Source organism: Phyllostomus discolor, chromosome 12 (genome assembly GCF_004126475.2).
Source record: "Phyllostomus discolor isolate MPI-MPIP mPhyDis1 chromosome 12, mPhyDis1.pri.v3, whole genome shotgun sequence".
In the NCBI taxonomy this organism is placed as follows: Eukaryota; Metazoa; Chordata; class Mammalia; order Chiroptera; family Phyllostomidae; genus Phyllostomus; species Phyllostomus discolor.
In genome coordinates this window covers 4,175,895-4,202,570 of record NC_040914.2, presented here as the reverse complement: position 1 = coordinate 4,202,570, position 26,676 = coordinate 4,175,895, and the positions used below count along the sequence as shown (strand labels likewise).

The following is a 26,676-nucleotide window of genomic DNA, read 5'->3' as shown; positions in this document are numbered from 1 at the left end:
ACAGATCTAGTTCATGAAAAATCATTCTAGGGATGGTCATCACTGAGACAGACTGTGAAGCCTGCTGTTGGGAAGTTGTTTGCCTACTCTGATGCTCTCTCCACAGGCTGAAGAGTATCTGCTTCTTTAATGAAACTCTTTTTTTTTTTTTTTTTTTAAGATATTTCTAGGACTAAGTGTCCTAGAGTGATCTTTTTTTTTTTTTAAAGATTTTATTCATCCATTTTTAGGGAGGAAAGGGAGGGAGGAGAGAGAGAGAGAGAGAGAGAGAGAGAGAGAGAGAGAGAGAGAGAGAGAGAGAGGGAAACATCAATGTGCGGTTGCTGGGGGTTATGGCCTGCAACCCAGGAATGTACCCTGGCTGGGAATCGAACCTGGGACACTTTAGTTCCCAGCCCGCGCTCAATCCACTGAGCTACACCAGCCAGGGCCGAAACTCTTTTTTTAAAAGATTTTATTTATTTATTTTTAGAGAGAAAAGGGAGGGAGAAAGAGAGAGAGAGAGAGAGAGAAACATTGATGTGCGGTTACTGGGGGCCATGTCCTGCAACCCAGGCATGTGCCCTGACTGGGAATCGAACCTGCGATGCGTTGGTTCGCAGCCTGCGCTCAATCCACTAGCTATGCCAGCCAGGGCAGAGTGTCTGCTTCTTAATAAAGGTGAAGAAGTTCAGTGTTTTCTTCGATCTTCTGAAGTTACCTGAAGCTTGATAACCACTCAAGAAGCCAGCAAATGTCTCCAGATTGAGCAGGGTTCTGGCTGAGGTGTCAGGATGTGATGCCAGGGCTCTGGGTGTCCTGCTGGTTTTGCTTTGTGGGATGATGTAGGGAGAGGCTTTCCTATATTTTGGCTCCGAGCAAAAGATCTTATCTGTGAAATCAGAGCACTGTGCCTGGTCCTGAAACCATGACAGAATTAAGCCTGGGATGACCCATTTACTGGGGGAGTGCTCTGCAGCTTCGAATTGTTTGTTACCTCCCACAGGGTGCTGTGTTAATTCAGAGTCTGTTTGCAGAGCACATCTGTCCCTTTAAATTCTCTGCGTCTGTCCGTAGTTAGCATGCAATTCTAACTTGAATTCATTAAAGCCAATCATTTCAGTTCCTTTTTTTCAACTTGGAGTTTTTTAGTTTAAGTTGTCCTGGGAAAAGAACTCTTAATAAATCCCTTTAAACATAGTGAATCAGAGCAATTAATGGCATTTTAAGAATTATTGAAACATCTTAAGGTTTGTGATTTGTGTTCTAAAGGACATAAGTAATCCTTTTTTCTTTTTCTTTTTTTTTCTTTTTGGTTTCAGTTAATCTCAAGGACAGACATTGGGCACATAGACTGTTCAAGTATAATTAATTATCTGGTTTTGCCCACAACTGTCACACCTTCAAAACACTGAGACTGTAGCTAATCATCTGAAATTCTCCCACACTGAAATAATTGCACACACCCTTTTGGGCTAAACAGATATATGTATGAGGTGAATTACAAGAAGGGAAGTCACACACCCAGAGGGAAATCAAGTTTTGTTTGTTTGTTGGTGACTCATCAATGTAGCCATGCACTAAATATTCAATATCTGATGTAAAACATTTAAAATCCTGATGCAGTACCTTGAAGCGAAAATACATGAGTTGGTTTAACCAACCACATTGGTATTTTTGTACCATAAAGTACATTAGAAATCCCAGAGCTGGGAAAAGCAGTGGTGGAAAGATCCCAGGGATGGTGTGGCTCAGAAGTCCTTGGGTGAGCAAACCTGCTGAGGCTGGGGCAGGGGGTTTGTTTCAGTTTATGATCAACAGGACGCCGAAGGCCAATCAGCTTCAGCCACCAGAGAGATCTACCCATGCTGAGTGGCATTCACCTGAATTGTTTACTGCGTTAGAGTGTGCACCCCCAAAATGAGCCCAGTTATGACTCATACTTACATTTAATAAAAAAACCACTTCATTTTCCCATGCATTGATACACTTGAAAAAATAACACTTTACCTTGAAACCTCTCTTAGAAAAGTACTTAGGTTACCTGTATCAAGGCAAAAGATAAAATATGGGAGCCTCACATCAATCATTGTTGAGAACCAAACCCTTTCTATTTACCTCACACAAGGACATATCACACCAGGTTTTTAGAAATACCAAAGGCCTTATCAGGGTCACAGCTGAGTAGTGGTATGTAGGTCTGGAGTACAGATAGAAAACGAAGTGTTAGAACAGGCCATGACATGCCACATGCCCATCAGATGCATCTTTTCTTTGGCACAGAAGTTTGGAATTCACTGCTCCAAGGGAAAAAACTGCTTGTCACTCCAAACCCTGGACACCGATACTGGCAGCCAGCTCAGTGATAATCTTCGAGTGCGTCTCTGATGGTTTCTGAAAGGCAAGAGAACCTTCCCTGTGAGAGGCTCGGGTACTGTCGCCAGTGGTGCACCTTCCAGCCCTGTTTTCTATAGGTATGGGCTGTAATCAAGAGAAACTGGCTGCTTTGGAGGCTGCCCTGTGTGAGGTGAGAGAGAAAGGAGCAACTAAAGTAAAGCCTTACTTTACACAAAAGCTGGGCAGTGCAGACCAAAAGAGTGACTTCCACTTGATTACCATTGATCATTCAAGGAAAATCAAGTGTTTGGATTTGAATGTTTGAGACTAACTGCAGTGGTGTCAACTTGTGACTGTCTAGGACTGATCTTCTATTTTCCAGTGCACATTGGGCCAGGCAAACTGAGTTGACAGTGTGCACCCCCTACTCAGAGGACTCCACCCGCACCAAGTCTTTCTGGTGATGGGCCAGGGTGGCAGCTAACTCTGCCTCTGAGTTGTTCCACAGCTGCCTCCAGACTTTTGCCTTCACCTTTTCAGTGATCAGAAAGAACAATACACACTAAGGAGCCAATTGCTGATGAAAGGTTAATTTGTGGGAGGTCCTCATTATCCTGGAATAAAAAGAAAAGAAAAAAGAAATAAAGAAAAAGAAAAGGGAAAATTGAAGTGAATCTACTTAAAACAGGAACCAAACTTTCATAGTAAAGTGAAATAAAATATGATTGGAGCTCTGCCCTGAAAATTAAACAAGCATCATAAAAAGTCAATTTTATACTTCAGAAACTTGGGTTAAAATTGCAGTTATGTATAATTCTTAAAATTAACTAAGAATTGAGTTATATGTTGGTGAAGGAGACTCTGTTTATGGTGTATGATGATATTCTACAGATTTCCCTCTAGACTGTCACTGTGTGATAACAAAGAGGGCCATGTTATTAATTTTCCCAAGAGTCTTCCCTTGCTATTTAACTCTTTCATATCAGCATCCTTTATCCATTGATTTCCCTTCCTCAGTTATTTACATGTTTGAAACTTGAACTATCCACCTCTGCCAATGGCTTTGCTTGTGATACTAGCAGTCAATATGACTTTCACAGACTATGTAAAATGTGGCCTTTTGTGCCAGTTCACTTCATGGTAGATCTATTGTATATGTATCTCACTCCATTGGCAAGAAAAGACTGACCCCTCAAGGTGGTCATATGAAAGGCAAGATAATTCTCCTATTCTGTCAGGAGAAGTGTAAGTGAAGGTTAGTTTTAACCATGGCCAATTCATTAAACATGGCCATTCATATTTTCATGTTATGATTACCTGGTATTCCCTGAGCACTTTCATAAATATCAGTCTTCAGATTAAAAAAAATTCTTTTACTCCCAAGAATGGTATGATTCCCCATTTACTCTTTCCAATTATACAACCTTAAAAACCATAATTTTCTTGAGTAACTAAAACTTTGACTATAGCCTCAAAATTTAATGTATACTGTTCTCATAATTATTTTTCTAAACATAACTGAAACTGTCATTTTTATTATATCCAAAATTTATTATACCCAAAAGACATTTTACTGCAGTGATATTGGTTAATAACATTACATAAGTTTCAGGTATACATTATAGTTTGATATGTGTATACACTAAAATGTGCTCACCATCAAAGGTCTAGTTTTCACTCCTCACCATATATTTGACTCCCTGTACCCACTTTGTCCTTCCCCCACCTCCCTTCCCATCTAGTAACTACAAATTCATTGCCTGTATCTATAAGTTTATTTTTGTTTCATTTGTTTGTTTTTGCTTTATTTTCACATCAGTGAAATTATACAGTTTTTGTCATTTTCTGTAGATTTATTTCACATGGCATAATATCATCAAGATTCATTCATGTTGCCTCAGATGGCAATGTTTCATCCTTTTTATGGCTGAGTAGTATTTCACTGTGTTGTGTTTGTGTATCTACATCTATCAGTTCATCCATCTATCTATATCACATCTCCTATTTTCATTCATTCATTGATGGGTACTTAGGTTGTTTCTGTATTTTGGTTATTATAAATAATGTTGCAATGAACATAGGGGTACATATACCTTTTTGAATTAGTGCTTTTATATTATTTGAATAAATACCCAGAGGAGGAATTGCTGGATCATATGATATTTCTATTCTTAATTCAAAAGGATTTTTTAAAAACTGCTTTTCTTTTGATTCATAAATTATTTGATTATTCAATTGATCCTTTTTGTTTAACATCTAGTTTTATTGCATTGTGGACAATAAAAGTTCTACTTTTGGAAATTTATTCACATTTATTTTATTGTCTAATGTAATTATTTGTATTTCAATACTCCATGGATATTTGGAATATTAAATCACAGTTATATGTTGCTACTCAGATCTTCCACATCTTTTTAAAATGACGTCTTTGTTAAGATAAAACTATCCAAAGAGCTTGAGTCAAGATGGCAGCTTTACTCTAGGCAGAGTGTTTCTCTGCTTCTGTGAAGAGGAGGAAACTCGCAGTTTGGTGGAGAAACATAGCAAATGGACTACGTTACCCAATCACTTTTGAAAGCACAACATCAAAAATTATTGCCATCATTGAAAAACGAAACGATAAGGAGACTGCTTCAGGACAAAAGGGACCCAGGGATCAGCGCGGGGGACTAGGGATTTGCAGTCCCCAGGCCCAGTGCTCCCAGGTCTGCCTCAGGGGTCCTGGGAGAGGGGAGTTGCTGCTCCCTCCCCCGAATACGGGGATTGAGCAACTCCAGGGGAGAACTTGTTGCTTGAAGGCACAGATTGGCCAGTTGGACTGGGAAAAAATCACCCAGGGACTACGAACACCCACCCAGAGGCCTGGGAGAAGTGAGGGCCTCCAGCCGACAAGACCAGGGGAGGCCTGGAAGAGCGCCCGCACTCCTAGCCTGGTGGGAGTGTGGATCGGTGGAAAACCCGGAGCCGGGAAGGGCTGGGGCATTCTCAGTTCTCGGGAGCCTGCAGTTCTGATCTGGGGAAGTGCGCACCCCATTCAGAATCCTGACTCGCTCGCTGTGATCCCAGAAGGGATGCGGCGCTTAGTGCATTCCTATAGCCCGAAACTCAAAAATTTCCAGCCAGCCCAACCGGGGGTGGCTGGGAAATGCGCCCGCACCCATAGCCGGGTGGGAGTGCAGATCAGTGGAAAACCCAGAGCCGGGAGGGGAATCCTGACTCGAGCGCTGTGAACCCGAAAGGGTCAAGGCGCTTAGGGCGTTCCTAGAGCCTGAATCTCAAAAGTTCGGTGGAGGGGCGTGCCCTTTTACGATTCCCAGGGAGGGCGCAGTGAATCTCCAAACGTCGCAGGTGCCTCCTGAGATCATACAGCTGGAACCCTGCGGGGACTCCAGAGTCTGGAAGAATGTGGCAGTGAGCTCCGGTGAGCGAGTGTGCTCGGGAGCACCCAGGGTACCTGAGAGACTTGCTGAGATCTGGCTGGGAAAAGAGAGAAGCATTTCAAAGGTCCCTCAGCCAGCTGAAGCCAGCAAGATCAGAAAAACTGGTCTGGCCAGTTAGAAGCCAACAAGAAGTTTTTTTTTATTTTGTTTTTTTTGGGTTGGTTTGGATTGGTTTTTGTGGCTGTTGTTGGTTGATTGATTTTATCTTGTGTTTTAAGTGACATTTTATTTTTCAATTCTTATTATTTTTATATCTTGCAATCCCTTATGTTTCTCTTCCATTCATCCTAATATTATTCCTTCCACTCCAAATTTATCTCTCCTGCACTCCATCTTCTGCTTTTCTTTCCTTTTTTATAATCTTGCAAGTGACTGTACATTTGTATTATCTTTTTCTCACTTTTCTGACTTTTTTATTTTAATAATATTTTGGTATTCTTTTTCTTTCTGTATAATCTTCTTTGCTTGGCTGGTTATACTGTCATTTGATAGGTTCCCCCTGGTATCTCAGTCACAGTGTGTTGATAATTTACTATCCTTCATCTGTGTTCCATTAATACACCTCTCAAGGTCCTATACTCTTTATTCTTGTTATCTAGATCTCATCGATTCTGCCACAAGAGTGTCACTTTACTATTACTGTTAATAAGACCTAGTCCATTCAATTGTAAATACTACTCAATACCCCTACCTGATCTCAGCCCACTTTGCAATTTCCTGAACTATACTATCATTGGGGTTGTCTCTATTCTTTTACACACTACTCCTCTATACTAATCTTTAATCCAACCCTACCTTAGAATCTGACCTCCCACAGCCTCCCAACTTTCTAGATACAACTATCAACCCTCTCGTCCCCAATAAGAGTCTTACCCTCTTTCCATCCTTTCTAAAATGTGGATAGTGGGGTGGAGGATCACGGTTAACACTATAAGAAGCCAAAGGATAAACCATCTCTTCTCTACTGGCTGCTAATGTAAATATCATAGTACACTGTCTTGCTGTTTTAAACCATTTCGCCTTATTCCTCCAACTGATCACAAAAAAAAGAGTAGGGGGAAGCTGTGAACATCAGGATACACGAAGGAGATTGCACCACTGAATCTCAAAGTATTATACCACAGAAGTTCACACCATAATTACAGGGAACCAGAACAGATCAATTTAAGAAACAGAGGCTAACAAGAAGAAACCCACAAACAATGAGAAAACAAAGAAACAACTCCCAATTGAAGGGAAATGAGGAAGCCTCAGGAAAAATGCTAAATGAAATAGAGGCAACTCAACTATCAGATAGTGAGTTCAAAACAATGATTATCAGGAAGTTCAATGAACTCACAATGAGCTATCAGAAATTAGAGGGAAGCTACAACAATCTCACTGCAAACTATATAAACATGAAAAAGGAAATAGAAACTCTCAACAAAGGACAAGAGGAAATGAAGAATACAATTTCTGAACTGAAGAACACAGTAGAAGGAATGAAAAGCAGGATCGATGAAGCAGAAGATCGGGTTAGTGAGCTAGAGGACAAAGTAGAAAACAACATCCAGAAAGAGCAGGAAAAGGAAAAGAGGCTCAGAAAGAATGAAGAGGGATTAAGAGAAATGCAAGACAATATGAAACGTAATAATATAGGGATACCAGAGGAGAAGAAGAAGAAGGGATTGAAAACCTAGTTGAAAAAGTAATGAAGGAGAACTTCCCTAATTTGATGAGAGAAAAAGTCACACAAATCCAGGAAACACAGAGAGTCCCAATCAAGAGGAACCCAAAGAGGCCCACCTCAAGACACATCATAATTAAAATGGCAAAATTTCAAGACAAAGAGAGAATCTTAAAGGCAGCAAGGGAGAAACAGGAAATAACATACAAGGGAGCCCCAATAAGGCTAACAGCTGACTTCTCAATGGAAACACTTCAAGCCAGAAGAGAATGGCAAGAAATACTCCAGGTAATGAGAACCAGAGGCCTGCAACCAAGGCTATTTTATCCAGCAAGGCTCTCAATCAAGATAGAAGGCCAAATAAGAAGCTTCCCAGACAGAAGAAGTCTAAAAGAATACACCTCCACCAAACCAGCTCTGCAAGAGATTCTAAAGGGACTGCTTTAAGGAAGGGAAGGAAAAGAGAGAGAGAGAGAGAGAGAGAGAGCGAGGAACACGCATACATAAAAGACAATGGATAAGTTCCTATCAATAATAACCTTAAACGTAAATGGATTAAATCCTCCAATCAAAAGACATAGAATAGCTGAATGGATAAGAAAAAAATGACCCACATATATGCTGTCTACAAGAGACCCACCTCAGGATAAAAGACCTACACAGGCTGAAAGTGAAGGGCTGGAAACAAATCTTCCAAGCAAATGGACAGGAAAAAAAAAAAAGCCGGGGTAGCAATACTCATATCAGACAAAATAGACTTCCAAAAAAGGTCCATAAAGAGAGACCCAGAAGGTCACTTCATAATAGTCAAGGGAAGAATCCACCAAGAAGACATAAATATTGTAAATATATATGCACCCAACATAGGAGCACCCAAATACATAAAGAAAATCTTAGAGGACTTCAAGAAAGATATGGACAGCAGCACAATTATAGTGGGAGATTTTAACACCCCACTATCAAAAATTGATAGATCTTCCAAACAAAATATCAACAAAGATATTGTGGCATTGAACAATACCCTTGATGAAATGGACTTTACTGATATATACAGAACCCTCCATCCAAAAGAGCTAAATACACATTCTTTTCAAATGTACACAGAACATTTTCAAAGATAGACCACATGATTGGACACAAAACAAGCCTCAAGACTATCAAGAAAATTAAAATCATACCAAGCATTTTCTCGGACCACAAAGAACTGAAAATAGAAACCAACCCCAAGGAAAAAACCCAAAACACTCTAAATCATGGAGATTGAATAGCATGCTATTAAACAATGAATGGGTCAAGAATGATATTAGGGAAGAAATCAAAAGGTTTCTGGAAACAAATGCAAACGAACTCACAACAACCAAAAATTTATGGGACACAGCCGAGGCAGTCCTGAGAGGGAAGTTCATAGCGATACAGGCCCACCTAAAAAGTTAGAAACATTCCAAACAAACAACCTAACCCTACGTCTACAAGAACTCGAGGAACAACAACAAAGACAGCCCAGAGCAAGCAGAAGGAAGGAAATAACCAAGATCAGAGCAGAATTAAATAACATAGAGAATAAAAGCACAATTCTAAGGATCAATGAATCCAAGAGCTGGTTCTTTGAAAAGATAAACAAAATTGACAAGCCTTTAAGCAGGCTCATCAAGAAAAAAAGAGAGAAGACCCAAATAAACACAATTAGAAATGAAAGAGGAGAGATTACAACAGATACCACAGAAATGCAAAGGATTGTAAGAAATTACTATGAAGAACTGTATACCAAGAAATTTGAAAACCTAGGTGAAATGGACAAATTTCTAGGAAAATATAATCTTCCAAAACTCAATGAAGATGAATCAGAAAGCCTGAACAGACCAATAAGACCAGATGAAATTGAAGCAGTAATAAAAAAATGTCCTCACACACAAAAGTCCTGGAACAGATGGTTTCACAGGATAATTCTACAAAGCGCTTCAGCAAGAGCTAACCCCTATCCTTCACAGACTATTTCAAAAAATCCAAAAAGATGGGAGTCTCCCAAACTCTTTTTATGAGACCAACATCATCTTAATTCCAAAACCAGATAAAGACACAACAAAGAAAGAAAGCTTCAGGCCAATATCACTGATGAACGCAGATGCTAAAATCCTCAATAAAATATTGGGAAACAACATCCAACAATACATTAAAAAGATCATTCACCATGACCAAGTGGGATTCATTCCAGGGATGCAAGGATGGTTTAATATTCACAAAGAAGTAAATGTAATACATCATATAAACAAAAGCAAAGACGAAAACCACATGATCATATCAATTGATGCAGAAAAAGCATTTGATAAGGTACAGAACCCATTTTTGATAAAAACACTCAGCAAAGTGGGAATAGAGGGAGCATTCCTCAACATAATAAAGGCCATATATGAGAGACCTACAGCCAACATCATACTCAATGGGCAAAAATTAAAACCTTTTCCACTAAGATCAGGAACAAGACAAGGCTGTCCACTTTCACCACTTCTATTCAATATAGTACTGGAAGTTTTAGCCACAGCAATCAGACAAGCAAAAGAAATGAAAGGCATCAAAATCAGAAAGGAGGAAACAAAACTGTCACTGTTTGCAGATGACATGATAGTGTACCTAGAAAATCCTATAGACTCCACCAAAAAACTGCTTGACCTAATAAATGAATTTGGCAAAACAGCGGGATACAAACTCAATATCCAGAAATCAAAGGCATTTCTGTACACCAACAATGAAACAGCAGAAGCAGAGGTCAAGGGAAAAATCCCATTTGAAATAGCAAAAAGAAAAATAAGATATCTAGGAATAAACCTAACCAAGGAAGTAAAAGACCTATATAAAGAAAACTACACAACACTGAAGAAAGAAATTAAGGAAGACACAAACAAATGGAAACATATACCGTGTTCATGGATTAGAAGAATTAACATCACCAAAATGTCCATACTACCCAAAGCAATTTACAGATTCAATGCAATTCCTATTAAAGTACCAATGGCATATTTCACAGACGTAGAACAAACACTTCAAAAATTTATGAGGAACCATAAACGACCCCGAATAGCTGCTGCAATTTTGAGAAATAAAGGCAAAGTAGGAGGTATCACAATACCTGATAGCAAAACATATTACAAGGCCACTGTAATCAGAACAGCCTGGTACTGGCATGAAAACAGGCACATAGACCAATGAACAGAACAGAGAGCCCAGAAATAAGCCCAAGTCTCTACAGTCAATTAATATTTGACAAAGGAGGCAGCAACATAAAATGGAGTAAAAACAGCCCCTTCAACAAATGGCATTGGGAGAACTGGACAGCCACGTGCAAAAAAATGAAACTCGAGCACCAACTTACACCATACACAAAAATAAAATTTATTCAAGGTGGATAAAAGACTTAAATATAAAACATGACACCATTAACGTTCTAGAGGACAACATAGGCAGGAAAATCTCAGATATTTCACGCAGAAACTTTTTTACTGATACATCCCCCAGAGCAAGGGACATAAAGGAAAGAATAAACAAATGGGACCTCATCAAAATTAAAAGCTTCTGCACAGCTAAAGAAAACAGTATCAAAATTAAAAGAGAACCAACTGTATGGGAAAACATATTTGCCAATGATACCTCAGACACGGGTTTAATCTCCAAAATATATAAAGAACTTACATGACTCCACTCTAAGAAGACAAGCAACCCAATTAAAAAAATGGGCAAAGGACTTGAACAGACAGTTCTCCAAGGAGGACACACAGAGGATCCAGAGACACATGAAAAGATGCTCAATATCGCTAGCTATCAGAGAGATGCAAAGTAAAACCACAATGAGAAACCGCTTCACACCAGTCAGAATGGCCATCATAAACAAAGCAACAAACAACAAGTGTTGGAGAGGTTGTGGAGAAAAGGGGTCCCTAGTGCACTGTTGGTGGGACTGCAGACTGGTACAACCACCATGGAAAGCAGTATGGAACTTCCTCAGAAGCTGGTGGAGCAGGATATTTGCCTGTGGATAACTGAGAGGAACAACAGGGGAGTTAGACAGACTCTGCACCTAGGGTTCCACCTTGGGGAAATAAAGCCTCAAAACCTCTGACTGAAAAACCTGTGGGGGTTGAAGCAGCAGGAGAAACTCCTAGACTCACAGGAGAGTTCATTAGAGAGACCCACAGGGTCTTGGAATATACACAAAACCACTCACCCAGGAATCAACATCAGAAGGGCCCAATTTGATTGTGGGTGATGGTGGAAGTGACTGAAAGCCAGCCCAGAGCTGAGCAAGTGGCAATGCTCCCTCTCAGACCCCTTTCCAACAGACAATGCCACAATACAGCAACATAGATTGCCTCGCCTGGCAAATACCTAAGGCTCCACCCCTTACTATGTAACAGGTGCTCGGAGAAAAAAAATATGGCCCAAATGAAAGAACAGATCTGAGCTCTGGAAAAAATACAACTAAGTGATGAAGAGATAGCCAACCTATCAGATGCAGAGTTCAAAACACTGGTAATCATAATGCTCACAGAAATGGTTGAATATGGTCACAAAATACAGGAAAAAATGAAGGCTAATGTGAAATAGAAGAAAATGTACAGGGAACCAAAAGTGAAGGGGAGGAAACTAGGACTCAGATCAATCAATGATTTGGAGCAGAAGGAAGAAATAAACATTCAACCAGAACAGAATGAAGGAAAAGAACTCAAAACAATGAGGAGAGGCTTAGGAGCCTCTGGGACAACTTTAAGCATTCCAACATCTGAATCATAGGGGTGCCAGAAGGAGAAGAGGAAGAGCAACAGATTGAAAACTTATTTGAAAAAATAATGAAGGAAAATTTCCCCAATCTGGCAAAGGAAATAGACTTCCAGGAAATCCAGGAAGCCTAGAGTCCCAAAGAAGTTGGGTCCAAAGAGGAATACACCAAGGCACATCATAATTACATTACCCAAGATTAAAGATAAAGAGAGAATCTTAAAAGCAGCAAGAGAAAAGGAGACAGTTACCTACAAAGGAGTTCCCAGAAGACTGTCAGTTGATTTCTCCAAAGAAACCTTACAGGCCAGAAGGGGCTGGAAAGAAGTATTTGAAGTCATGCAAGGCAAGGACCTACATCCAAGATGACTCTATCCAGCAAAGCTATCATTTAGGATGGAAGGGCAGATAAAGTGCTCCCCAGACAAGGCAAAGCTAAAGGAGTTCATCATCACCAAGCCCTTATTATCTGAAATGTTAAAGAGACTTATCTAAGAAAAAAATGATCAATAATATGAACAGTAAAACGATAACAAACTCACAAATATCGATAACTGAACCTAAAAAACAAAAACAAAACAAGCAAACAACTAGAATAGGAACAAATTCACAGAAATAGAGATCACATGAAGTGCTATCAGCAGGGAGTGAGGGGAGAAAGGCAGAAAAGGTACAGGGAATAAGAAGCATAAATGGTAGGTACAAAATAGACAGAGGGAGGTTAAGAATAGTATGGGAAATGGAGAAGCCAAAGAATGTATATGTACAACCCATGGCCATGAACTAAGTTGGGGGAAGTATGGTGGGGTGGTACAGGGTGAACGGGAATAAAGAGGAGAAAAAATGGTACAACTGTAATGGCATAATCAAGAAAAAATATTTTTAAAAAAGATATAACATATATAATTTGCTGATTTAAGGTATATAATTCAATATTTTATTTTTTTTGTATATTTACATGGCTGTATAACAATCACTATATTCTAATTTTAGCCTAACTTATCAAACTCTACTTCAGGTTTATAATAACTTAGTTCCAGTGAAATATAGAAACTTACTCCTAAATAGGTCTATTCCACCATATTATGTTTCTCTATGTAAACCTAACAATACATTGTTATAACTAATGCATTATGTAGTCTCATGTTTATGAGAAACAGAAAAGAGAGGAAAGCAAGTATATATTTATGTGGTTGTTATATTGCCATCTTATCCTTTCTAATTTCCTTCATTTATTACTGTAGATTTGAATGATCATATTGTATCCTTTTTGTATTCCATTTAGCTTTGCTCCAAAATTCCTTCTACATAATTTTATTGTCAAATACATTGTAATTTTATATATTACAATTACATACACATTGTTTTTAGAATCAGTTTGGGGTATACAGAAGAAATATACAATTATGCACTGTCTTTTGCACTTACTACACGATTACCATTACCAGTGCTGTGTGTATATTCAAGTCACTATCTGGGATCATTGCTTTCTGCCTGGATATTTCTTGTCTAGCAGGTGTGGTATCAAAAATTCTCTCAGATTTTGTTTATTTGTAAATGTCTTTATTTTTCTTTTATTTTTAAAAGCTAATTTTAACTGGATATAAGATTCTTATTTGGCAATATTTTACGTTCAAAACTTGGACTATATCATCCCAATGGCTTCTGGCTTCCATTGTTTCTTTGGAAAAGTCTGCTGTTAATCTTACTGGGGTGTCTTTGTGTGCGATGAATTTTCTTTCATTGCTTTCATGATTTTACCTTTGTCTCTAACTTGAAACAGTTTTACCTTAATGTGTCTGCATAGGAATCAATTTGTTTATCATACCTGAAGTTTGTTGAGCTTCTAGGTTATATAAATTGATGATTTTTATTTATAGTAACTTTGGAAAAATTTAGTGATTTTTGTTTCTTCAAATACTTTTAAGGCTCTTCTCTCTCTTCTATTGTTGTTAATTCCATTATGTGTATTTTGGTACATATAGTGGTGTCTCACATTTTTTTGAGGCTCTTCATTTTTCTTTTATTTTTGTACTCTCTCCTTTTTTTTTTAAGGACTCACTGTAGTTTATTTTTTTAACTTTTTAAAATTTTTAATTGTTGTTCAAGTACAGTTTTCTGCCTTTTACTCCCATCCGAACCCACCCTCCCCCCGTGCTCCCCCCCTCCCTCCCTTTTCCCCCCCCCCCCCCCCCCCAGTTTTTATCCATGTGTCTTTTATACTCATTCCGGTAAACCCTTCCCCTTTTCCCCTGAAATTCCCTCCCTTCTCCATTCTAGTCATTGTCAGCCTGTCCTCTATTTCAGTGTCTTTGGTTATATTTTGCTTGTTTCTTTGTCCTATTGTTTAGGTTCCTGTTAAAGGTGAGATCATATGGTATTTGTCTTTCACCACCTTATTTCACTCAGCATAATGCTTTCCAGTTCCATCCATGCTGTTGCAAAGGGTAGGAGCTCCTTCTTTCTTTCTGCTGCATAGAATTCCATTGTGTAAATGTACCATAGTTTTTTGATCCATTCATTTACTGATGGGCATCTTGGTTGCTTCCAACACTTGGATATTGTAAATTTTGCTGCTATGAACATTCGGGTGCATAGGTTCTTTTCAGGGTTCTTAGGTGATAATTCTAGCAGTGGAACTACTGGGTCAAAAGGCAGATGCATCTGTAGTTTTCTGAGAAATTTCCATAGTGTTGTACCAGTCTGCAGTCCCACCAACAGTGCACTAGGGACCCCTTTTCTCCACAACCTCTCCAACACTTGTTGTTTGTTGCTTTGTTTATGATGGCCATTCTGACTGGTGTGAAGCGGTTTCTCATTGTGGTTTTACTTTGCATCTCTCTGATAGCTAGCGATATTGAGCATCTTTTCATGTGTCTCTGGATCCTCTGTGTGTCCTCCTTGGAGAACTGTCTGTTCAAGTCCTTTGCCCATTTTTTTAATTGGGTTGCTTGTCTTCTTAGAGTGGAGTCATGTAAGTTCTTTATATATTTTGGAGATTAAACCCGTGTCTGAGGTATCATTGGCAAATATGTTTTCCCATACAGTTGGTTCTCTTTTAATTTTGATACTGTTTTCTTTAGCTGTGCAGAAGCTTTTAATTTTGATGAGGTCCCATTTGTTTATTCTTTCCTTTATGTCCCTTGCTCTGGGGGATGTATCAGTAAAAAAGTTTCTGCGTGAAATATCTGAGATTTTCCTGCCTATGTTGTCCTCTAGAACGTTAATGGTGTCATGTTTTATATTTAAGTCTTTTATCCACCTTGAATAAATTTTATTTTTGTGTATGGTGTAAGTTGGTGCTCGAGTTTCATTTTTTTGCACGTGGCTGTCCAGTTCTCCCAATGCCATTTGTTGAAGGGGCTGTTTTTACTCCATTTTATGTTGCTGCCTCCTTTGTCAAATATTAATTGACTGTAGAGACTTGGGCTTATTTCTGGGCTCTCTGTTCTGTTCATTGGTCTATGTGCCTGTTTTCATGCCAGTACCAGGCTGTTCTGATTACAGTGGCCTTGTAATATGTTTTGCTATCAGGTATTGTGATACCTCCTACTTTGCCTTTATTTCTCAAAATTGCAGCAGCTATTCGGGGTCGTTTATGGTTCCTCATAAATTTTTGAAGTGTTTGTTCTACGTCTGTGAAATATGCCATTGGTACTTTAATAGGAATTGCATTGAATCTGTAAATTGCTTTGGGTAGTATGGACATTTTGGTGATGTTAATTCTTCTAATCCATGAACACGGTATATGTTTCCATTTGTTTGTGTCTTCCTTAATTTCTTTCTTCAGTGTTGTGTAGTTTTCTTTATATAGGTCTTTTACTTCCTTGGTTAGGTTTATTCCTAGATATCTTATTTTTCTTTTTGCTATTTCAAATGGGATTTTTCCCTTGACCTCTGCTTCTGCTGTTTCATTGTTGGTGTACAGAAATGCCTTTGATTTCTGGATATTGAGTTTGTATCCCGCTGTTTTGCCAAATTCATTTATTAGGTCAAGCAGTTTTTTGGTGGAGTCTATAGGATTTTCTAGGTACACTATCATGTCATCTGCAAACAGTGACAGTTTTGTTTCCTCCTTTCTGATTTTGATGCCTTTCATTTCTTTTGCTTGTCTGATTGCTGTGGCTAAAACTTCCAGTACTATATTGAATAGAAGTGGTGAAAGTGGACAGCCTTGTCTTGTTCCTGATCTTAGTGGAAAAGGTTTTAATTTTTGCCCATTGAGTATGATGTTGGCTGTAGGTCTCTCATATATGGCCTTTATTATGTTGAGGAATGCTCCCTCTATTCCCACTTTGCTGAGTGTTTTTATCAAAAATGGGTTCTGTACCTTATCAAATGCTTTTTCTGCATCAATTGATATGATCATGTGGTTTTCGTCTTTGCTTTTGTTTATATGATGTATTACATTTACTTCTTTGTGAATATTAAACCATCCTTGCATCCCTGGAATGAATCCCACTTGGTCATGGTGAATGATCTTTTTAATGTATTGTTGGATGTTGTTTCCCAATATTTTATTGAGGATTTTAGCATCTGCGTTCATCAGTGATATTGGCCTGAAGCTTTCTTTCTTTGTTGTGTCTTTATCTGGTTTTGGAATTAAGATGATGTTGGTCTCATAAAAAGAGTTTGGGAGACTCCCATCTTTTTGGATTTTTTGGAATAGTCTGTGAAGGATAGGGGTTAGCTCTTCCTTAAATGCTTTGTAGAATTCTCCTGTGAAACCATCTGTTCCAGGGCTTTTGTGTGTGAGGACATTTTTTTATTACTGCTTCAATTTCATCTGCTGTTATTGGTCTATTCAGGCTTTCTGCTTCTTTTTCATTGAGTTTTGGAAGATTATATTTTTCTAGAAAGTTGTCCATTTCACCTAGGTTTTCAAATTTCTTGGCATACAGTTCTTTGTTGTAATTTCTTACAATCCTTTGTATTTCTGTGGTATCTGTTGTAATCTCTCCTCTTTCATTTCTAATTGTGTTTATTTGGGTCTTCTCTCTTTTTTTCTTGATGAGCCTGCTTAAAGGCTTGTCAATTTTGTTTATCTTTTCAAAGAACCAGCTCTTGGATTCATTGATCCTTAGAATTGTGCTTTTATTCTCTATGTTATTTAATTCTGCTCTGATCTTGGTTATTTCCTTCCTTCTGCTTGCTCTGGGCTGTCTTTGTTGTTGTTCCTCGAGTTCTTGTAGACGTAGGGTTAGGTTGTTTGTTTGGAATGTTTCTAACTTTTTAGGTGGGCCTGTATCGCTATGAACTTCCCTCTCAGGACTGCCTCGGCTGTGTCCCATAAATTTTTGGTTGTTGTGAGTTCGTTTGCATTTGTTTCCAGAAACCTTTTGATTTCTTCCCTAATATCATTCTTGACCCATTCATTGTTTAATAGCATGCTATTCAATCTCCATGATTTAGAGTGTTTTGGGTTTTTTCCTTGGGGTTGGTTTCTATTTTCAGTTCTTTGTGGTCCGAGAAAATGCTTGGTATGATTTCAATTATCTTAAATTTGTTGAGCCTTTTTTGTGTCCTATCATGTGGAAAAATATGGAACACTTCACGAATTTGTGTGTCATCCTTGAGCAGAGGCCATGCTCATCTTCTCTGTATCATTCCAATTTTAGTATATATGCTGCCGAAGTGAGTACTGTACTCTGTTCTTCTGATTGGAAAATCTATATTGTTCTATCTTCAACTTCACTAAATTTACTTCTACCAACTCAAATCACCTGTTGAATCTCTCTAGTGAAGTTTTCATTTTGATTATTATACTTTTCAACTCCAGAATTTCTATGTGTTGCTGTTTAAGTAATTTTATCTCTTTATAGGTGTTCTTTATTTGATGCAACATTATCATCACACTTTTCTTTATTTCTTTAAGCATGGTTTTTTTGGGGTCATTGAACATATTTACAATAGCTGCTCTGAAATTTTGTCTTCTATTTCACCATATGGGCCTCTTCAATTTTATGTTCATTAAAATGTTTATCTCTTTGACCTGTCAAAGAATAAGAGGTATAGCAAAGTATCCCATCAGAAATGTAGTTTTGTACATTATCACTAATATTTTTTACTTTCATTTTGAAAAATGAATTTGGAGGATGTATACTACCAGATACAAAGATTTATTACTATGTTACTATAATATGTCAGTGTGGTATTAGCACAAGGTAGACAAACAGACAAATGGAACAGAACAGAGAGTCTAGAAATAAATACACACTTATGTGGATACTTAATTTATGATAAAAGTGACAAATGCAGAATAGTAAACTTGATTTGTACAAACTCATGTATTAATAATATCCCTGTGTTTGTTATATTCGTTATAAGTATTTTCTCCTAGTTTGTAGCTTATCCTTTAAACCTTTAGCTTAAACTTTTTCCTTTTTCCATCATGCAGAATTTTTTTGTTTTGTTTTGTTTTTTAACTTGTAGGTGGCCAAGTCTGTTGATATTTTCTTTTTGGAATTTTAGGTCCCATGAATTACTTAGGAGAAAATCCCTCAATTCAAGTTTGTAAAAAATATTTCCTTTAGTGATTTAAAAAATTTGTTTAAGACTTAGATCTATCATTCATCTAGAACTTATGTTCATGAATACTGTGTGGTAAGCATCTAAAAAACATCAAGTCACATTTATTAACTGATTCTTTGTTTTCCCATATAATTTAAAGGGCCACTTTTAAAAAATATTCTAAATTCCAACATCTGTCTCTGCTTTGGAGCTTTCTATTCAGTTACACTAGTCTAATAGTCTAATCTTGGACCAATATCATATTGTTTTAATAGCTGTAACTTAATAGTATATTTTGATTTCTGGAAGGATAACGGTCTCTTCATTATTTTTCTCAAGCCTGTATTATCTTCAGGGGTAATCTTTAAGGTATTCTGAGTCTAGATGCAATGGTCTAGGGATACACAGGCTGAAGCCAGGTAGAGCATCTATAATAGATCAAATTCTAAAGAAATGTCTTTTGTACTAGGCTCCACAGAAACAACCACAAAAAACACACTGGACAGAATTATAATCTCCAGCTTCTACTAAGCCCCATGCTGCTCTGAAATTTTAGTTTCCTAGAGTCATTTCTCTTTTCTAATCATCTGAGTTTCAATTTCACACTTAAACATCTCTGTAAAGCACCATTCCACCATTTACTTTTCAAGGATGAACTTCCCTTCTATTTTACAGAGTAAAAACAAACTGTAATATGGGACTTCTTAAGTTTCTGGTGGCAAAGCTACAAACTGGCACCTAAATCCATCTTTTCCTCTTTTCCCGTTGTTAAAATGGAGAGAGGGCCCCCCCTCCCCCTCCCAATTTCTGTTAAGTGGGATGGGATCTGGTCGCATCCCCTTAGGGAATAGTTCCTTTTTGTCCTGTGTTTGAATGTGCCTACCAATCTCACTTTCACACACACACACACACACACACACACACACACCATCACCCACCCTTTTACTTCAGATTTCCCTGAAGATATGTTACTATCTCCACTTGTTCAAAGCCACTTTTAGAAAAAACTGTTTAAACTCATCATTTCTTCTCCTCCTACTCATTTCTCAGTGTACTGCAAAGGTTACCTGTCACTTCCTTATGGTTAAATCTTTACTAATATTCTTTTTTAAGTATATTTTATTGATTATGCTATTACAGTTTTCCCAATTTCTCCCCCTTGTCCCCCTTCCACCCTACACCCCCCCACCCTTCACCATTCCCCCCCTTAGTTCATGTACATGGGTTGTACATATAAATTATTTGAGTTCTCTGTTTCCTATACCATTTTTGAGCTCTCTCTGTCTATTTTATGCCTACCAATTATGCTTCTTCTTCCCTGTACCTTCCCCAGCATTCCTCCCTTCTCCATCCCCACTGAAATCTCTCCATGTGATGTCCATTTCTCTGATTCTGTTCCTGTTTTAGTTGTTTTCTTAGTTTTTATTTTCATTGTTTGTCTTTTCTTTTAGGTTCATTTGTTGATAGTTGTGAGTTTGTTGCCATTTTACTGCTAATAGTTTCGATCTTCTATTTCTTAGATAAGTCCCTTTAACATTTCATATAACAAGGACTTGGTGATGATGAACCACTTTAACTTGACCTTATGGGAAGCACTTTATCTGCCCTTCCACTCTAAGTGATAGCTTTGCTAGATAGAGTCATCTTGGATGTAGGTCCTTGCCTTGCATGACTTCAAATACTTCTTTCCAGCCCCTTCTGGCCTGTAAGGTTTCTTTGGAGAAATCAACTGATAGTCTTCTGGGAACTCCTTTGTAGGTAACTGTCTCCTTTTCTCTTGCTGCATTTAAGATTCTCTCCTTATCTTTAATCTTGGGTAATTTACTGATGATGTGCCTTGGTGTATCCCTCTTTGGATCCAACTTCTTTGGGACTCTGGGCTTCCTGGACTTCCTGGAAGTCTATTTCCTTTGCCAGATTGGGGAAATTTTCCTTCATTATTTGTTCAAATAAGTTTTTAATTTCTTGCTGTTGTTCTTCTCCTTCTGGCCCCCCTATAATTTGGATATTGGAATGTTTCAGGTTGTCCCAGAGATTCCTAAGACTCTTTTCATTTTTTTGAATTCTTATTTCTTCATTCTATTCTAGTTGAATGTTTACTTCTTCCTTATGCTCCAAATTGTTGCTTTGAGTCCTGGTTTTCTTCCTGTCACTGTTGACTCACTGAATATTTTGCATTATTTCATTTTGGGTATTTTTCATTTATTTTTTTCTTTTCTTTTTTATTTATTTTTTAAAATTTTATTTTAATCATTGTTCAAGTACAGTTTTCTCCCTTTTACTCCCAATCCAGCTCACCCTTCCAACCCTCCCCACTTTCCTCCCATTACCATTCTCCCCCTAGTTTTTATCCATGTGTCCTTTAAATTTGTTCCTGTGAACCCTTCCCATTGTCCCCTGAAATTCCCTCTTCTCTCCCATGTGGCCACTGTCAGCCTGTCCTCTATTTCAGTGTCTGGTTATATTTTGCTTGTTTCTTTGTTTTGTTGTTTACGTTCCTGTTAAAGGTGAGATCATATGGTATTTGTCTTTCACTGCCTGGCTTGTTTCGCTTAGCATAATGTTTTCCAGCTCCATCCACACTGTTGCAAAGGGTAGGAGCTCCTTCTTTCTTTCTGCTGCATATTTTTTCATTTTCAACCAAGTTCAATCAGTTCTTTGAGCATTTTGACTACCAGGGCTTTAAATTCTCCACCAGATAGGTTGGCTATCTCCTCATTGCTTAGCTCTCTTTCTGAAGTTTTGCTCTGTTCTTTCATTTGGGTCATATTTCTTTGTCTCGGCACACCTGTTAAGTTGTAAGGGGGTGGGGCCTTAGGTATTCAACTGGGAAAGGCAACCTGTGGAGGAAGGGCCAGAGAGGGTCAATGTAGCTCACCTGCTCGGCTCTAGCTCACCTTCCAATGAACTCTTGTGTGAGACTGGGGGTTCCTCCCATTGTGGCAACTGCCATGGTCCTCAGTCAGCTATGTCTCAGTTTCCTGTTCAGCCATCCCTGCTCACATGATCTGCCACCTTGCCTTGGGTTCTTACCAGCCTGGGTGTTCTGTTTGACTGTTTCTTTAATTCCTTGGTTGTCAAAGTTCCATGCAGTTTAATTTTTTGGCACTTCTGTTTGTTTATTGATTTTGGATTGGTTATTATCCTCCTTTTGGTTGTGCGAGGAAGTGAAGGGTTTCTACCTATGCCTCCATCTTGGCTGGAACTCCTTTACTAATATTCTTGCCTCTGGTCTTGTTCTCCTTCAATCTTTGCCTCACCATAGCAGCCAGGATAGTCTTTTTTAAGATGCAAATTTGGACATATTTTCTTCATTTAGAAGCTTTCATGATGCTGGGTGAAAGGGGGTGGCTAGGGGTGGAAGAGGGTATAGGAGGGATAAATGATGGTGGGAAAAATAATATAAAAATAAAAAAATTTTTTAAAGAAGCTTTCATGACTTTTTACTGATCTCAAGATAAGGTCCAAACTGTCTGGCAAAATTTTCATCTTCAGTCTCCTCAATCTCCTCAGCACTCTCCAACCCCAAATTTGGCTCACATCACACTACTCACTGTCCCTGACTTCCTCACTATACTGTCACCTGGTTTTCCATTTTGCAGCTTTGCTCAGCTAACTTATACTTATTTTAGTACTCCAGCAAACAATGGGATGCCTTTTTTGACCACCACTCCAAAGCCAAATGAAGCACTCCTCTTTGTGGTTTTCCTTGGCACTGGTACTTATCCATATTATATGCAGCCAATATTATACTATTTATTTCTCTCTGTCTCCAACTACACTGAAAACTCTTGAGAGCAGGAATAGTGTTTTAATCACCACCTAACCCAATGTTAAGCAAAGTGCCTCAAGTATAGCAGATGGTCTATAGATAAGAGAATGGAGGAATAAGCAGCTCCTCTGTTAACTTGAGAACTCAGAATCATCTGTGACTTTTGTAACTGAAGAAGGCTGTTTATTTTGTGGTAAAAAGGTACCATTTTAATCATTTTTAATATAAGTTCAGTAGTATTAAGTATGTTTACACTGCTGTGAAGTAGATCTCTGGAACTTTGTCTTGCAAAATTAGAACTTTATACCCATTAAACAACAATTCTTTCCTCCCTACCCCCAGTCTCTGGTAACCACCACATTCAATTTCCTATATCTATAAATATGACTACTCTAGATACCTCATATAATGGAATTATACAGTATTTGTCCTTTTGCCTGCTTATTTAACTTAGCATTATATCCTCAAGATTCATACATGTAGCATGTTACAGAATTTCTCCCTTTTATAAGGCTGCACAGTATTCCATTATATGTATATACTACATTTTGTTTATACATTCACTACTGATGGACATTTAGGTTGCTTCCACTCATTGGTGACTTTTTCAGGATTTTCTATGGTATTATAATTCTCATTTTCCACAAGCTTCTGATTCTACAACATTCAAATACAGTATTCCATATAATATATGCAAATATGTGCTTTCCAGAAATATGACAGTCTTTATTAAACATAAGCTTTTGATGCTATTAAAAAGTTATTCACACTTTTTTCTAAAAAAACTCTTGTCATTAAAATGTATGTATTTTGGTATATATTTTACATTATAAATCCTCATTAAAAAAGAAACACTTATACAAGATTTGGTACATTAATTTATACAGAATAATGAATTTAATAATACTGATAAACATCAGTTTTTAAAATTAGAAGTATAGCATTCTATATAATATATATTATGTTTTATTCCAAAGCTAATTATGCATATCATTTAGAAAAAATGAAGGAACAAGAAATTGATTTTTTGGTTTTGTTCTGTTGATGTAAGAATGTCCAAGTTAGAATTTATTTGAGCTAAATTGATAACGTATCAGGAAACTAGATCTCAAGTGCTCTGGAGGATGATAGTATTATTAAGAAATTATTTTCCTAAAGTTTTTATTTTTATTTATTTTCAGAGAGCAGGAAAGGAAAGAGAAAGAGAAAGAGAAAGATATCAATGTGTGAGAGAAACATCCATTGACTGTGGACCCAGGCATGTGCCCCGACCAGGAATCAATCTAGCAACCTTTGGTTTGCAGGACAAGGCTCAACACACTGAGCAATACAAGTCAGAGCTGAAGGAGGACAGTTTTGCAGTTCTCTTTATACATGTGGAATTAAGAAGGGAATGTAAGGAAGATTACATGAAGGTGGGAGGTGGGGAAATCTTTATGATTGGATTTCAGGATAGTGAATAAGATCAAATGCTCCCTTGAGGGTGGTTAGCCTCCAAGAGATCTGAAAAAGAAATACTCTGGCATTTCAAAGGTGTGTTAACCTAGATGCACAAGAACCAGGGATGGTGTTGAATGAAGATAAACCTTTTATTAAAGTTATGCGCCTGGGGCCTAACACTTCACCATGACCCGCCCAGTTAGGAATTTGTGATCAGATCACCCTGTGAGGTTACTTTCAGGCACTGACTTATTACACAGCCCCTTTTCTTCCACAGTTCAAACAACAGACATCACAGAGAAGAACATTTTTAATCAACACCTGAGATCAGGTGGGGTAGACAGAGTTCTGTGCACTAATGATTGATCAAATTATAGTGCAATCCATACAAATAGGCACTCAGTTCCTCAAGGGAGAAGACAAAAGAAAAAACGGTGGCAAAAAATCCAATAATAGTCCCAGCCATTATCTTGTTACTTTTGAGGCAATAACCTATATTGGGCATATCTTTTTCTGTTGGTTTTGAAAATTTGGTCACCACTGGTTGAGGGTTATTCAAATGGACATTTACATGAATTTTCTCTTTTTCCCTGCTATTGTAAACAACAGTATAATGTACTTCCTTGCATCTTTGCATGAATATACGATGATCTTAAAATAAATGACTGAAGTAGAATAGGTAGGTCAAAGGGTATGCATACTTCTAGGGTTGTTACCAAACAGCAATTTGGGTTCCTGCTGCCTGCTACCATCCTTTAAGCAAAATTCCAGAGGCAAAGGTTTGGTGATAAAGGAAAGGAGTTTCTTCAAAAGCTTCACAATTTTGGAATAACAGCTTTCCACAAGAATTAGTCAGTTAGGCCTTCAATTAAGACTAAACTCTTTAATTCTTAGTTACAGCTTTAATCACTTTACCCTATCAATTAAGGCTAAACTCTAACACCTGGTTCTCCTATCATTTCCCCCTATTAGTTTTTGCCATATTTTGCCATGTATAGTGGGCACTTTTTTGCCCAATTTTTGAGGGAAAATAAGGATGTGCATTATACATGGGTATAATGATAACATACCATGGGTATAATAATAAGTATAATAATTCCATGTATAATGCACACAGAAATGTGCACATTATACACAGTAAAATTTCTATAGGGTTAGTTTACAAACTAAAACAACATAAGATACAAAACTTATGCAATTTTGGAAGAATGGTAGGCTTCTATCTCAGAGCTTGTACTCTCAAAGAATAAACCTCTGCCACCCTCTGCCAGGCCAGCCCAATCCTAGGCTGTGCCTGGAATTCCTACCCATCCAAAATACTGTCTGTTGGGAAAGGCAGGCAGCTGCAGCATGATCATCCAGGGATACTAGAGGAAGAAGAGCCTGAGAGCCTGTGAGCCAGAGAGCCAGCCCTCTTTTTATTTCTCTGTTATCTGGAGGCATTCAGGTTCTCAGCCAGTCCCATCCTAGACTGCTTATAATTGCCTCTGCAAAGTCCTCCTACAGCCCCTCCCTACTTCTCCCCAGTGATCTGATCAGATCTCTCTGTATCAGGGTTTTTATTGCAAATTGTCAACTAAGCTTTCAGAATGGTTTTTACCAAACTACTCCCCCACTGACCATATATGAAGCACCAATTTCCTTACTTTCTCACTAACATCATTTATTATTCTTTTTAAATGATTTATAATCACAGACAAAATGCAGTATCTCATTGCTTTAATTATATTTCTTTAATAATAAGGTCATATTTTTTCATGTCTCGGGCCATTAGTATTTCTTTGCAAAATGTTTGTTTATGTCTCTTGACATATTTAATACTGTGATCTTCATCTTTTGGTTATTGATTTTTAAGAGTTTCTTGTATGATAAGGATATTCATACTTTGTTATATACTACAAATATTTTTCCAGTTTCTTGTTACTAATTTTATTTATGGTGTATTTTTATATCCAAAAGCTTCAAATATTTATGCAGTCAACTCTAGCAATTGTTGCTTTTGTCTTTTTTGATTTGGAAGTCAAGCTTAAGTAACCTCTGTGTGGCAGATTCCTATCCCATAGGGGAACAACTTGCTAACAACTTGTATAAGAACCTTGGGGCAGGAATTGGGTGCTAGTGAGGGAAATTTGTCTTACAGTCTTGTGAGCATGGAGAATCATGCCTCCTGCAGGCCAGGAAGACCAGTGGTATATGAGTGGTGCAGGGCAGTGAGGAAGGTGTACCTGTCTCTTCTGCACAATGGCTGCTTCCACTCCCAACCTCCCAGCAGAAGCTGATCTGACCATGGAACAATGATAAAATTTAGGAAATTAATGTTGACACAACACTGTTATCAAATCTAAAGACCCAAACTGAATTCTGCCTAGAGGGCAGTGGCAGGCAGCAGACCCCAATTGCTGTTCCATAACAATCCCACTAGTTTCCTTTTCCAGGTCCAGAGCCCGATCTAACATCCTGAGTTGCTTTTAGTTGTCATGTCACCTCAGTCTCCTCTAATCTGGAACAGTTTCTGAGCATTTCTTTGTCTTCTATGACCTAATATTTTTGAAGAGTACTGTTCAGTTATTCCATTGAGTGTTACTCAATTTGAGTTTATCTGATATTTTCTTGTGATTAGACTGAGGTTATGCATTTGGCAAAAATGCCACAGAAGTCACTTATCTTTCTCCATCATACTGAGGCCATGGTGTTGATGTGTCTTATTCCCACTGATGTTAACTTTGATCACTTGGTTAAGATGGTACCTTCCAGGTTTCTCCACT

At 38.0% G+C, this 26,676-nt stretch overlaps 1 non-coding gene across 1 annotated transcript; it reads right to left on the bottom strand.

The window, feature by feature from the left end:
* Positions 1-17,724: 17,724 nt before the first annotated feature.
* Positions 17,725-17,831, bottom strand: LOC114511758. The gene has a single exon (XR_003685727.1). It is a non-coding gene; the product is annotated as a U6 spliceosomal RNA (small nuclear RNA).
* Positions 17,832-26,676: the final 8,845 nt, after the last annotated feature.